Source organism: Ambystoma mexicanum, chromosome 4p (assembly GCF_040938575.1).
Source record: "Ambystoma mexicanum isolate Mex_15411 chromosome 4p, UKY_AmexF1_1, whole genome shotgun sequence".
Taxonomy (NCBI): domain Eukaryota; kingdom Metazoa; phylum Chordata; class Amphibia; order Caudata; family Ambystomatidae; genus Ambystoma; species Ambystoma mexicanum.
This window is the reverse complement of record NC_090927.1, coordinates 741,177,205-741,189,380: the sequence shown is the minus strand read 5'-3', so window position 1 is coordinate 741,189,380 and position 12,176 is coordinate 741,177,205. Positions and strand designations below refer to the sequence as shown.

Below are 12,176 nucleotides of genomic sequence, written 5' to 3'. Positions count from 1 at the left end.
CAATGCTATGTGATGCCACTTCCTGGTTTGTCAAGGGTGAAAAGTTGTGTGTAATCACTTCCTGTGATGGCACTTGGGGTGAAATGACATCACTTCCTGTGATGTCATCATAGGTCAAGGGCTGTGTGATGTCACTTCCTGTACCCCATGCATTTTCGTGAAATGACGTCCCCAGAGAGGAAGGAGGGATGGAGAAAAGGACAAATATACAAAAAGCGAAGAACAGTCAAGGAAAGAAACAAGGCCAGGAAGGGCAAGCAGAGTAGCGAGACAGGTCAAGGAACCCCCAGAACAAACGTTTGGCTGGATCAGAGCACTGAACAAGTCCTGTTTTGAACAAGCAAATGGACATATCAAGGCAGGAAAGTTATGAGGTCTTCACACACGTGTTGAGACGATTTTCAACACAATAAAGATTCAGAATCTATCTTGCTTATAACTGTCTGAATTCTGACCACACGAGGTTGCCAAAAATCTTTCAATGCCATATAATCCTAAAAATGTTTGCATCACTTTGATGGAATTCAGAAGGCTGACATGGTGATCTGATGTCATTGTTTTGAATCACTGTGATGTGGTTCAATTATCTCTTTGTGCCGCTAACATAAATCTTGTTGCATGGGCACAATAGAATGTAAATAGTGAAACGCGACTGGAAGTCAATTCACTTTCTAACCATAAAGGTGTGTGGACTGTTAAGTTGGAATGCCTGACTCTCATTGAGGCCGTAATTGAAATTTCTGTGCTAACTAGAGGTGCAGGAGCATTTCAGAGGTGCTGGTAACCATGTACTTGTTTTCATGGCAGGGGCTGTCATCAGACTCAGACCCAATTTATGTCTGTGGTTCCTATTTCTTCAGTAGGTTACCTCTGGTGTGTCTCTTGTGAATGGTTGAAGATAGCTATACATATTGACAAGGTGTCCGTTTCTTTTGAGAATGGACTAGACCATGTTGCTTGTTCTAGTTAGTCTTAGTCTATCATCTTCCTTGTCAGGGTCTTTGATTTTTAGATGGAGAAGGGTTCCTGCGATGGCAAGAACATCTCTTGGCCTTGACGCTTTAATATTGGCCCTGTTGAGGAATCTCTTGGTCATACAGGTTGCTTGTGAAAGGTAGCAAAAAGCCATAGAGCAGTCACTTCTGCTGCTGAGAAATTACCAATAGGGGAAATGTCAAACTGTCTGCGTTGAGAATGGTGTTTGTGGCAATATTTCACTTCCTGGAGAGTTTGCTTTGGAGCGTAATTGTTATGAATATATAGTTCCAGGTGCAAGACAATCACTTTGGTTTTGCTTCCATGTGTACGAGTTCATAAGTTACAATAATTGGTATTAAGGGATGTTACATGGTTGCCCAGAACCTCGCCAGTGCATTCCCATATCAAGACATATAAATATTGTGCCCAATGCAGGATTCTGCAAACCCAACAGAGTCCAATCACGCATGGTTGTCTCCATAAGTGTTCATGAATAGGTTTGCGATGAAAGGAGAAGATGTCCCCCATGGGGTTCCAACACTTTTATTAATTGTTGAAAAGGATCACGTTGTTCTTGAGGGGGAAGTCTAAGCTGGAACACATCAGTTCATTATGTTGGAGAAAATTTGAGATCTGGTACTGAGGCATTTTCTATTAGCTTAAATGCCCAGAAAATGTGTTTTGGAATTTTAGAGGGGTTTAACACCCAAAGGAACAAGTGTAAATTTGATTTGCCAGTCAGTCTTAGCTATCCTGTTGGGGATATCCGTGGTGTCTAGGGTGTAATGTGGTAAAACAAGACTGTGCCATACTCATGAAGAAATTAATCTAAATACTCAGTGATCTTTTCGATGAAAGCACTGAGCCCCAAAATAATAAAATAGGTTTCACAGGTAACTTAAGTATTCAGCAGTTGACAAAGGATGGAGCTAATTAATGCTGCATCGACTAAGAGCAAAGGCCAGAGATCACCTTAAAGAGGTCAATTCCAAAAGCAGATTGCCTCACACCCATCCCACATTGCACACTTCAGAGAGTGTCAAGGTGGAGGGTAGTTGGTAAAAGGTGCTGCCTGTTAGCCTGTTGCCTGACTTGTCTCAAATCAAAATGCCTGTCATCACCACCACCCAGATACTCTGACCCTCCATCTACCTCAACCTGAACCTCAGCCTTATCCTTGTACTCGTGCATCTCCCCACTGCTAACAAATGACTACCAACCGTGTTAAATCGTTAACTACATTAATCATACATGGTCCCATTGGCCCACTTGAATGCTTTGGTCTCCCACTGACCACATTGAATGTTCTGGTCGACAGATGACCCCATTTAACACGAGAATTCCTGTCAGTCTGTGATTCTTGACTCACTCTTCATAGCTGCCATCAATTCACTAGCCCTCGCCCCACTATACCTCTCACTGCACTTCACTAATCCACCTTAGTACCTATCAGCCCCCCTCCCTCCAGTCTTTGTGAGCCATCATCCTCACACATTTTCACTGCTCTCCTACTTGCACCCCCTTCTTTCCACCTCCGATCTAATCCATGTCCTACTCACCATCCATAATGGACACTGTGAATGTCTCTCTTTCTTAGGGCGACCATACATCCCAGTTTTGCCAGAACTTGGCCTTCCTACCTCTGTTTTTTTAATTTAAAAACCCTGTCCTGGTTTTTGGGAAAAGAGAGGGAAGATGCCCTGCGCCACACGAGCAGGCCCTGCCTGGCCACGGCCCTATGCAAAGAGGGTGCTTGAGCAGCTGGGGATAGGGGCAGCCCTGTGGCATCACTCATCAAGCGATTTGTTGTCGGGAGAGAAAGTGCTGGCTCTGCGGGCCTATGAGGAAGGTGAGGGCCTCTGCGGGCGGCAGCGCCATCCTGCATCTTGCTGTGCCGCTGGAGCCCCCAATGAGATACCGGGCCGGTGGTAAATCTTGTGTGCTCCTGTCATCGGTGCTATCAGTGCGCCTGTAAGCGCACCTTCAATAGCGTTCTCGGGCCGGGCGGTGAAAAAATGGAAATGCTCCATATCAGAGCATGAAGGAGAGGGCCCTCTACAGATCCTGGGCCGTGGAGGTGAAATGATAAAGCGCCTCATGTGGGCGCAATGGAAAAAAATGCAAATGGCCCCCTCTAGACCCCGAGCCCCACCAGCGCTGAATAATAACGTGCTCTGCGTCAGAGCAGATGGCTGATGAAAATAAATCATGCTGGCACTCCCTGTTGGGGGCTGCCTCCGGTCTCCGGGGCAGCCCACAGATGCTGTCGGGATCACCCGACAAGATAGGTGCGCCGTGTAGCAGCCGGCGAACCTGGCGTAGGGGATCACCCTTCGGCGCCCGGTGTCACCGGGCGCAAACCTCACAGTGTGGGGTGTCACCCCCAGTTTCCAGGAGCCGCGGCTCTGAGGGCACTCGGGCCGCGCTGCACAATAGGCCACGATCACGTGGCAGGCCCACAACCCACAGACACGCGTTGCCACTTCCTGGGGCTCTGCTGCTCTGCCCTCGCAGCGCCAGCAGAGCCCCTTTTATTAAATAAGCACGTGAGAGTCAAGACACAGTCACGGCACTCACGTCGACAAAACACTAGACCCCCACACAACATCCCCCCTTTATTATAAGCAAACAAAATGAAACAAAAACCCACCGCAAACATTTGGTGCATTCCAGTCCGTGCACCACCTAAAAGCTACTAAAAACTCAAACATTTTGGACACTGCAAAACGAACAGGTGTGTTCCAGTCCTCACACCACGGGGCCCTATGACGGGCTACTCCAACTCAGAAAATCCCAGGATCAAACTGGCCCTTGGCGCTGCTGCAGGACAAGAAGAATATATTCTCATCGTACTCCTTCTCCCCCATATCATACAGTGCTTCCCGGGGACTCTCCGCCACCTGGACCGCCGCCACCTTGTGGGTCTTTCTCCCCTTCACCTCACTCCGCCCTGATGCCCCCACCATGCCGGCTGGGGCTGGAGCGAGACACACTCGTGCGAAGTGATCTCCTTTCCTGCACCTTCCACAGATTTGTCCCATCGCCGGGCAGTCCTGAGGGTGTGGAAGATCCCACCCACACTGATGACATATGGTGGCATTGGGGTCTCTCTTCAGCCAGTCTCCCCTCCTCATCACTCTTCCTCCTGGCCACCTGCCGACAGCCGCCACCTCCTCAACCTTCACTCGCTGCATGGAGACCTCCATTTTTAGGTGGTGTCTAGAGGAGTCCATAACCGAGGCCCGCACCTCTGCCAGTTCCTGGGCCCGGCCAAGCTCCAATATTCGATCGAGGGTCAGAGCTGGGTCCCTCATTACCTGCTTGCGCAGTTTGGTGGAGCTGCAGCCATAGATGATCTGCGCCCGGATCTCGTCCTCCTCGAAATTCCCCAGGTCACAGGAGAGTGCAATTCCGCGCAGCTTCCCGTGGAATGCATCGAGGCTTTCCCCTTCCTCCTGCCTCGCACACCTCATCCTGAACTGTTCATAGTCCCTGTTGACCATGGGCCTGAAGTACTCGTTCAGGACTGCGATGGCTGCATCGTAAGACTGATCTCTGGGCCTTAATGTCTTGAACAGCCTCTGGACGGCTAGCCCGGCCGAGTACAGGAGTGTCGGGCGCTTTGCTGCGTCTTTGATTTCCATCGCCTCAAAGTACAGCTCCAGGTTTTCCACCCAGGCTGCCACCGGGGTCCCAGACTTGCAGGCGCACCCAGGATATCGAAGTTGGGTATTGGTGCCAGCTGACCCCGACATATCCCCTCTTCATCCGCCATGCTGACTGCAGTTGGGGATGCCGGATGCCGTCACCGGTGTTGATATATGCCTGCTGTTACTGGGCTTCAGGTATCTTGATCCTTGGTGGGGAGCACCTTTGACGCCACCCAGATGCACCCAGGACAGCGCTCCTCCTTCGGGGCCCGCTGCTGATGCAGCACAGGGTGTCCTCACTGCACTGTTCACCACCCTGGATGCCCACGTTCTTCCTGCCTGGGGGCGCACGAGCACTCCAGATGGAGCCGCAACCTCCAGGGCTTGTCAAAAATGCGGCTTGTGGAGGGGCAATGTCCGTTTCCTGGGCCGTTCCAAGTTCTCTCCCTGCCCAGCCAGTCACGATGTCCACACTTGAAACTTTTTTCTGTAGGCCCATATGTGGAAGGGCTTTCCTTTACTTGCAGCTAGGCCGTTCACCACGGCGGCCCGGGTGTGGGGATCCCCCTTTGAGGCTCTGCAGGTGAAACAGGGACCTGGCCCCGCCCCCTTTCCTTTGTGTGTGGGGCTCACAGGTAGGCCACGCCCCTTCCCGCTCTTCCCTGTTGGTGTCTGGGGGAAGAAAACAGGCCTTCAGATGAGGCTCCCAAGCGAGTCGCGGGCCGGAGCTCCAGGCCACGCCCCTTTTCTTTGTCCGCGGTCCGGGCCCCCTCCAGCTCCCACCGCGGGTAGCAGGTGACCAGCGCAGGAGGACAGCAACAGGTCCCGGGGCCACCCGCAATCTTGCTGCCACCACGTGCCACTCCTACACGGCCGCCGATTAGGGCCGTGTGCGCGGGTCCATTCTTCAGCCCACCACTGTCACCAGCTGGCGGGCGCGACCTCGTTGCCAGTGTTGGGGGCTGCCTCCGGTCTCCAAGGCAGCCCACAGATGCTGTCGGGATCACCCGACAAGATAGGTGCGCCGGGTAGCAGCCGGCAAACCTGGCGTAGGGGATCACCCTATGGCGCCCGGTGTCACCGGGCGCAAACCTCACAGTGTGTGGGTGTCACCCCCAGTTTCCAGCAGCCGCGGCTCCGAGGGCACTCGGCCCGCGCTGCACAATAGGCCACGACCACGTGGCAGGCCCACAACCCACAGACACGAGTTGCCACTTCCTGGCGCTCTGCTGCTCTGCCCTCGCAGCGCCAGCAGAGCCCCTTTTATTAAATAAGCACGTGAGCGTCATGACACAGTCACGGCGGTCACGTCGACAAAACACTAGACCCCACACAACACTCCCCACTGAGAACCCAGATTGCCCAGAGGCAATAATAATGAAGCGCTCCATGAACACACTGTGGACAGAAAATGCAGATGGCCTACTACCCGCTCTGCCGTGGCAGCACCACCAAGGGTGGCCCGTGGCTCTGGTAAGAGCCTGGGCCGAAGGGCGGTGAAATATGAAAGCATCCAGTGTCGAGCTGAGGTGCCCCTGTGAGCTCCCCATGAGAGAAAAAAGAAGGTAAAATACTCGGGTGGCGGAGTCATCAAAAACAAAAACCCCACTGCCCCGGAACAAACCGTGGAAGGCACTGCAGTGGAGTAAATGTAGTGCTCCAGGTGACGGGAGGGAACCGCTGCGCGTCGGCACACTGAAAATAAATGCAGGTGGTAAAAGTAATGAGGAGCTCCAGAAAAGCGCTGAAAAAAATAAATGTGACTAGCCCTCCCTGCGATCCCGGGCCACTTGGCGTTGACATTTGAGGAGCTCCGTATTGAAGATATGCGGAAAAAGGTGGTGCTCTGAGTCAGAGCAAAGATGTGAAGAGCCCAGTCCCGACCAGGCAATAAAGGAGGGAAGAGTCCGTCAGTATATAGGGCTGTGGGTAAGGGAAGAAGCTGCCCTACAAACACCTGTGTCGGAGCCCTGGAAAGCAGATCGCCGACACGGATGAGATCCCGGGCCCAATCTGCGGTGCAGCCTGCAGCAACTCCCCGTCAGAGCATGAAACATCGAGTGGCCCTCTGAGAATCCAGGGCCAGCTGGCGGCTGCCAGTGAGTCTGAAGTACGTGGGAAAGGAGTTCTATACATGTTCAATCATCATGAGCAGGCTCTCTGGCAATCCCGGGCCACGTGTGCAAGGTATATGGAGGCAATATGTTGCGCGGGAGCTCACATTCACCAGAGTGAGCCCGGGCTGGGAGGTTGACAGTGAAAGACCATAATGAGGTTTTTTAATAGTATAAACTCCCTGACAGGTGGCTCCTCCACTGATGGTGGCAGAAGGAAATAATACCTGTAACAACAGGCAGGCAAAGTGTTACAACACAGCAAACAGAATTGGACATTCCCGTTTGCCAACTCACATTCTCATGGACAAAGAACATGCTTTCTGCCCAGTCTGCTTATACCTCGTCAGATAACCAATCTAAGCCACCATCATCCAAATGCAGCCCCTGCATTTCTGGAACCAGCATAGTCACTTCCATTCCAACACTAAAATGACTTGCATAAAGATGCCAACACAACATGAAAAAAGCAAATGATGGCAGTCTTCAACACTGCTACAAAATATAAAGGAGAGGCATTGCACGTGGATAAGAAGTACATTGTGTGGGAGAGCAAGCATCGACTACAGAGAAGAACGTGCACGGAGAAAAAAAACCCAGTGAATTTGATTATATGTGTCAGTCCGAAACCTAATGTGACCCTCTCCTAAGAGGGCGGCCGTTGCTGAGCTTTATCATTGGGTGCACACACAGCATTTTACAGATTCTGACAGTCATTTTACCGAGAACATAGCAGAGGGTGCAACTGTCATTACCCGTTGCTGACATGTACTTTATTTTATTGATCATTTGTAAGGCGCTTTATACGCAGAATCGTGTTTCAAAGCGCCACAAGACCAAATGGGAAGGGAACAGGGGAAATAACAGTGGCAAGAAACAAAAGCAACAATAATATATTTACAGTCATGGTCCTACTAGGCCTTGCAGCATTCGCCTGTGCAAGTGCATTGATGAGAAGTGGAGGGAAGGGGGATTGAAAGGGGAGCAGAGGAGTGGAAAAGTGCTAGAGGGGGGCCCACAAGGGAATTGCTAAGGGGAGCCAGGAAGAGCACCTCAGGCTAAGTGCTATTACAGACAGCTCTCAAGCGTGCTACATGGAGCAACCAGGCGTCGGCCCGCAGGGCAATGCAATGGGGGTGGGGGTGCTGGTAATGATGGGGAGGAAGGGCCTGAAAGCCTGTGAGGTTCATGAGGATCAGGCCACCAGTCAGAGGGGCAGTGGGGTGATTAGCAGGGAAGGGAAAGAGGGAAAGAGGGAAACAGGTAGAGAAGAGCAGAGTTTTGAGCAGTTTCCCGAACTTCAGGAGGTCAGGCTCAAATCTAAGAGGGGCAGGAAGGCTGTTCCAAAGGGAGGCACCAACCACAGAGAGAGATCTGCCCCCACTCTCTGCTTAAAAAAGCTTTTGACAGTCAGAGAGTTGGAACTAGAGGAGTTTAGGGCTCGAGCAGGGGAGCATTTAGGGAGGGAAAGTTGGAGATAGCATAGTCCCAGGCCCCAGAAGGCCTTGTGGATGATGCAGAGGGTCTTGAATTTGATCCTTGCAGTCACCGGGAGCCAGTGGAGAGATTTTAAGGCTGGAGAGATACAGTCCCTGGGCTTGAGGCCACTGATAAGTCTTGCAGCCTTATTCTGGATTAGCTGGAGTGGGTGAAGGAAGGAGAGAGGGAGATTGAGAAATAGGCTGTTGTAACCTGCAAAGGACCAGAGCTCTGGAGACATCGAGCATCGGGGGGAAGGTGAGAAAAGGAAAAATGCCTCTGAGGAGGTGGAGATGGATGTGGGACTTTTGGTAAGATCCATGACGTGGGGGGTGAAGGGAAGATGGAGTCGAAGATGACCCCGAGGTTTTTGGCCTCACAAGATGGAATGGGTAGAGGGCTCAAAGAGGGTGGCCAAAGGGTCAGAGGAAGAGCTACAGGTGTCCCGATGAGGAGGATCTTCGTTTTACTGGCATTGAGACAGAGATTGTTCGTTGGACACCATGCTTGAATGGCAGACAGTCGGGGATGAGAGAGGAAGAAGAGGAGGAAGTAGTGAGAAGTTTGATGCAAAGCTGTGTGTCATCGACATAACACTGGAAATGCGGACAGAAGGAGGAGATCAGGTAGGCAAGAGGAACGAGATAGATATTGAAGAGCCAAGGCGATAAGAGAGAGCCCTGGGGGACACCACAGGTAGAGAGGGTGGTGGAGGAGAATAAAGGGCCCATTTGCAGCTGGGAAGGGCGGTTAGTGAGGAAAGAGGTCAGCCAGTCCGGTGCCCGGTCGGATCTGTGTGATTTTTCCGTCACGGAAAGGTTTGCATGGGAAATGTACGCACCACCAAAGGTTTGTACATTTCCCATGCAAACAAACACTGTAAATCACACATATCCACACACCCACCCACACCCACACCACACCCATGACGCACCCCATACCCCCAAAAAACCCGCGCCACACCCCCATTCCCTTACTTATCTTCCATTTTGCCGTGTTCCTGTGACGCCAGTTCCCTTTCACTTCCGTGATCGGGAACTGGCGCCGCAGGGTCTTTTTCTTTTTTTTTTTTAAACTGGCAGCTGCAGGGGTTTCCCCTGCCACCCCCTGGTCATTATCACACAGTATAGTGAGCGGGGTGTTGCGGGGGACACCACCGCAGCCCCCATTTTTTTTTTTAGATGTCGGGTGTGCAGCAGGGGTGTCCCCTCCAATCCCTGCTCGCTATACTGTATACTTTTTTACTTACCTACAATGTATGCCACCAAAGGTTCGAACTTTTGGTGTCCGACCCTTTGGTGGTATGTATTTTTCAGACCTTTTGGGCAGTCAGACCTTTTTTTCGGTCCGTTCGTACAATTCCGCCCAGTCAGTGATGCCGAGGATGTCACAGAGTCGTTTTAGGGGGATGGAATGGTTGACCGTGTCAAAGGCGGAGGAGAGATCGAGGAGAATGAGAACAGCAGCAGAGTTGGAGTTGAGATTTGCAAGCAATGTTTCACAGGTGTTTAGGAGAGCAGTCTCTGTGCCTCTGGATGGCTGGAATCCAGATTGGTTGTCATGAGGGCAGCCAACAAGATCAGTGTGGAGGGTCAGTTGGGGGAGGACCAACGTTCCAAGAGTTTACCCATGAAGGGGGTAATAGAGATTGGGCGATAGCTAGCCGGGCAGGAGGGATCAGCAGACAGCTTTTTTACAAGAGGGTGCCCAAGGGCGTGCTTAAGAGATAGAGGGAAAGAGCCAGTGGTGAAGGAGTAGTTACAGAGGTCTGAAAGGGATGGGGCGAGAGAGGAGATGTTGTCCTTAATGGTTCTGGAGGAGCAGAGAAGCACCTGTTTGGAGGAGGCCTTCTTAGAGCGGACCACTTTAGAGAACATGTACAGTGTTATGGGCAGGAGGGAGGAGGACAAGGGGGTTAGGGGTTGGGCAACCAAGAGAGGCAGGGGAGTGGGAGAGGGAGAGGAGATGGGTGTGGAGGAGAGTGCAGACAGGAGGTCCTGAGTTTTGGCTATGAAGTGGGAGGCTAAGGCAGTGCAGAGGGCCTGGGAAGGAAGGAGAAAGGTGGAGACTGCAAGGGGATTGGCAAGTTCCTTGCAGATTTTCAAACGTTTGGCCGTGTTATTAGAGGCTCCAGTGATGCGGGCTTGGATGTGGGCCTGCTTTTTGGAGTGGATAGAGAGGCAATATTGCCTTTGAAGCAGGCTGCAGGCCAGTTTGTCAGAGGATGAGCCCAAGGTTTGCCACTTCCATGCAGCAACTCTGCACTTGCTTTTCAGAGATGCTAGATCAGAGTCATACCAGCTATTGTTCTTGGTGGCCTGTTTTAGAATGATCCTCAGGGCAGGGGCAAGGATGTCAAGAATGTTGGAGATGACAAGATGCAGATTAGCAAGGGAAGAGTCAGAGAAAGAGTACGGAGCGGGGAACGGCGGGGGGCTGAAGATGGAGGCAGAATCAGCAGCTGACACTCGCTTCATCCGTAGAACAACGGGGAAGGAGGCTGGCACTGCAGGGGATGGCTCGGACAGTGGGCCAAGGAGCCCCAGATAGGATGAAAGGAGAGAGTGGTCAGACCAAGAGATGGGGGTGGTGACCGTATTAGAGATGGGGATCTCACCACAGACAAGGGCATAAAGAGTGTGGCCATCAGAGTGAGTCGCGGGAAGGAAGAATAGTAAGAGGGAGTCACAGAGGAACTGAGAGGTGGATGATTCAAGAGAGACGAGGTGGATGTTGAAGTCAGTAAGGAGGAGTAGTTTGGAAGAAGAGGTTGAAATAGATGAGGCGAGTTCCGCCCATTCAGAAAGAAAGAAGAAGATAGGGCCAGCGGGTCTGCAGATAGAGGTGAGGGTGAGAGGGAAAGTGGGGGAAAACCCCAGCCTGCAAACGGGGCATTCCAAAGAGGGGTAGGATTGAGTAGGAATGATGGAGGCAGGGACCCACTCAGGGAAGATCAGGGCCACTTCACCTCCAGTCCTTTGGGTCTGGGCTTGGAGAGGATTTTGTATCCCTCAGGAAGGAGAGTGTTAAGAGTAGTGACAGAGCTGGCATTAAACCACGTCTTGGTAAGAGCGAGGATGTCCAAGTCAAAGTCTTCGAAAAGGAGACAGATGTCTGAGAAGTGTTTGACTGCAGAGCGAACATTCAGAGTAGCTGAGTGAAGCTGGTTACCACCTTTGAAGGTTTTCCGAGGGGGTGTACACGGGCGAGGTACTCCCATCGGAGGTGGTGGAGAAGTGAGGGGAGGGGAAGAGGGGGTGGCAGCAGCAGGGAGGAAGTTGATGAGAGAAGGCAGGTGCCAGTCGAGAAGGAGAAGAGCAGGTTGAGAACCTTGGGCCATGATAGTGCCATTCTGATAGACATTAATGATGCACCTAGAGGACGAGACATACGCAAGGAGGACTTCCCACCTAGTGCCCATTAATGGGTGAGGAGGAGAAAGGAGAAAGAGTGGAGACCAGATGAGGGGTACATAGATCAGGAGAGGGGACAGTGAAGAGGATGTCAGTGAAAGTCTGTTTGGAAGTGGCGTCAATGTAAGTGCCTGGGATGGAAAGGCCTGGGTTAGAGTCCAGGAGAGCTTTTTTCATTTTTATTCTTCCAGACTTTGTGAGAGAGAAAGGATAAGTGATAGAATAGCAGTTGGAATAGAAAGGAGAGATGGAGAGTGCAATGGGAGTAGCAGGGGAGAGAGAGCTAGGAAAGGGAGCTGCAGAGTGCACAGGAACATACCAGGTGGCCTAGCAGCCAGGGAGGCACAGTGGAGAAGGTGTGCAAGGAAGACAGTCAGTGCAATACTTTCAAATCAAGCAAGTAATAGACTGTTAAAGTGACTAGCATGTCACCCGCCAGCACCTACCACTTCCACCTGTGCTATAACAAGCTATGAAAATTGACAGCAGAGGACTGCAGGTCTGAGCACTTCTTGCTAATGTACAATGTTCATTTTTTGCCA

At 51.7% G+C, this 12,176-nt stretch overlaps 1 protein-coding gene across 1 annotated transcript in view; it reads right to left on the bottom strand.

The window, feature by feature from the left end:
• Positions 1-12,176, bottom strand: part of LOC138452855 (uncharacterized) — a 1,928,742-nt gene that overhangs the window by 1,308,320 nt on the left and 608,246 nt on the right. The gene's annotated exons all lie outside the window — the stretch shown is intronic.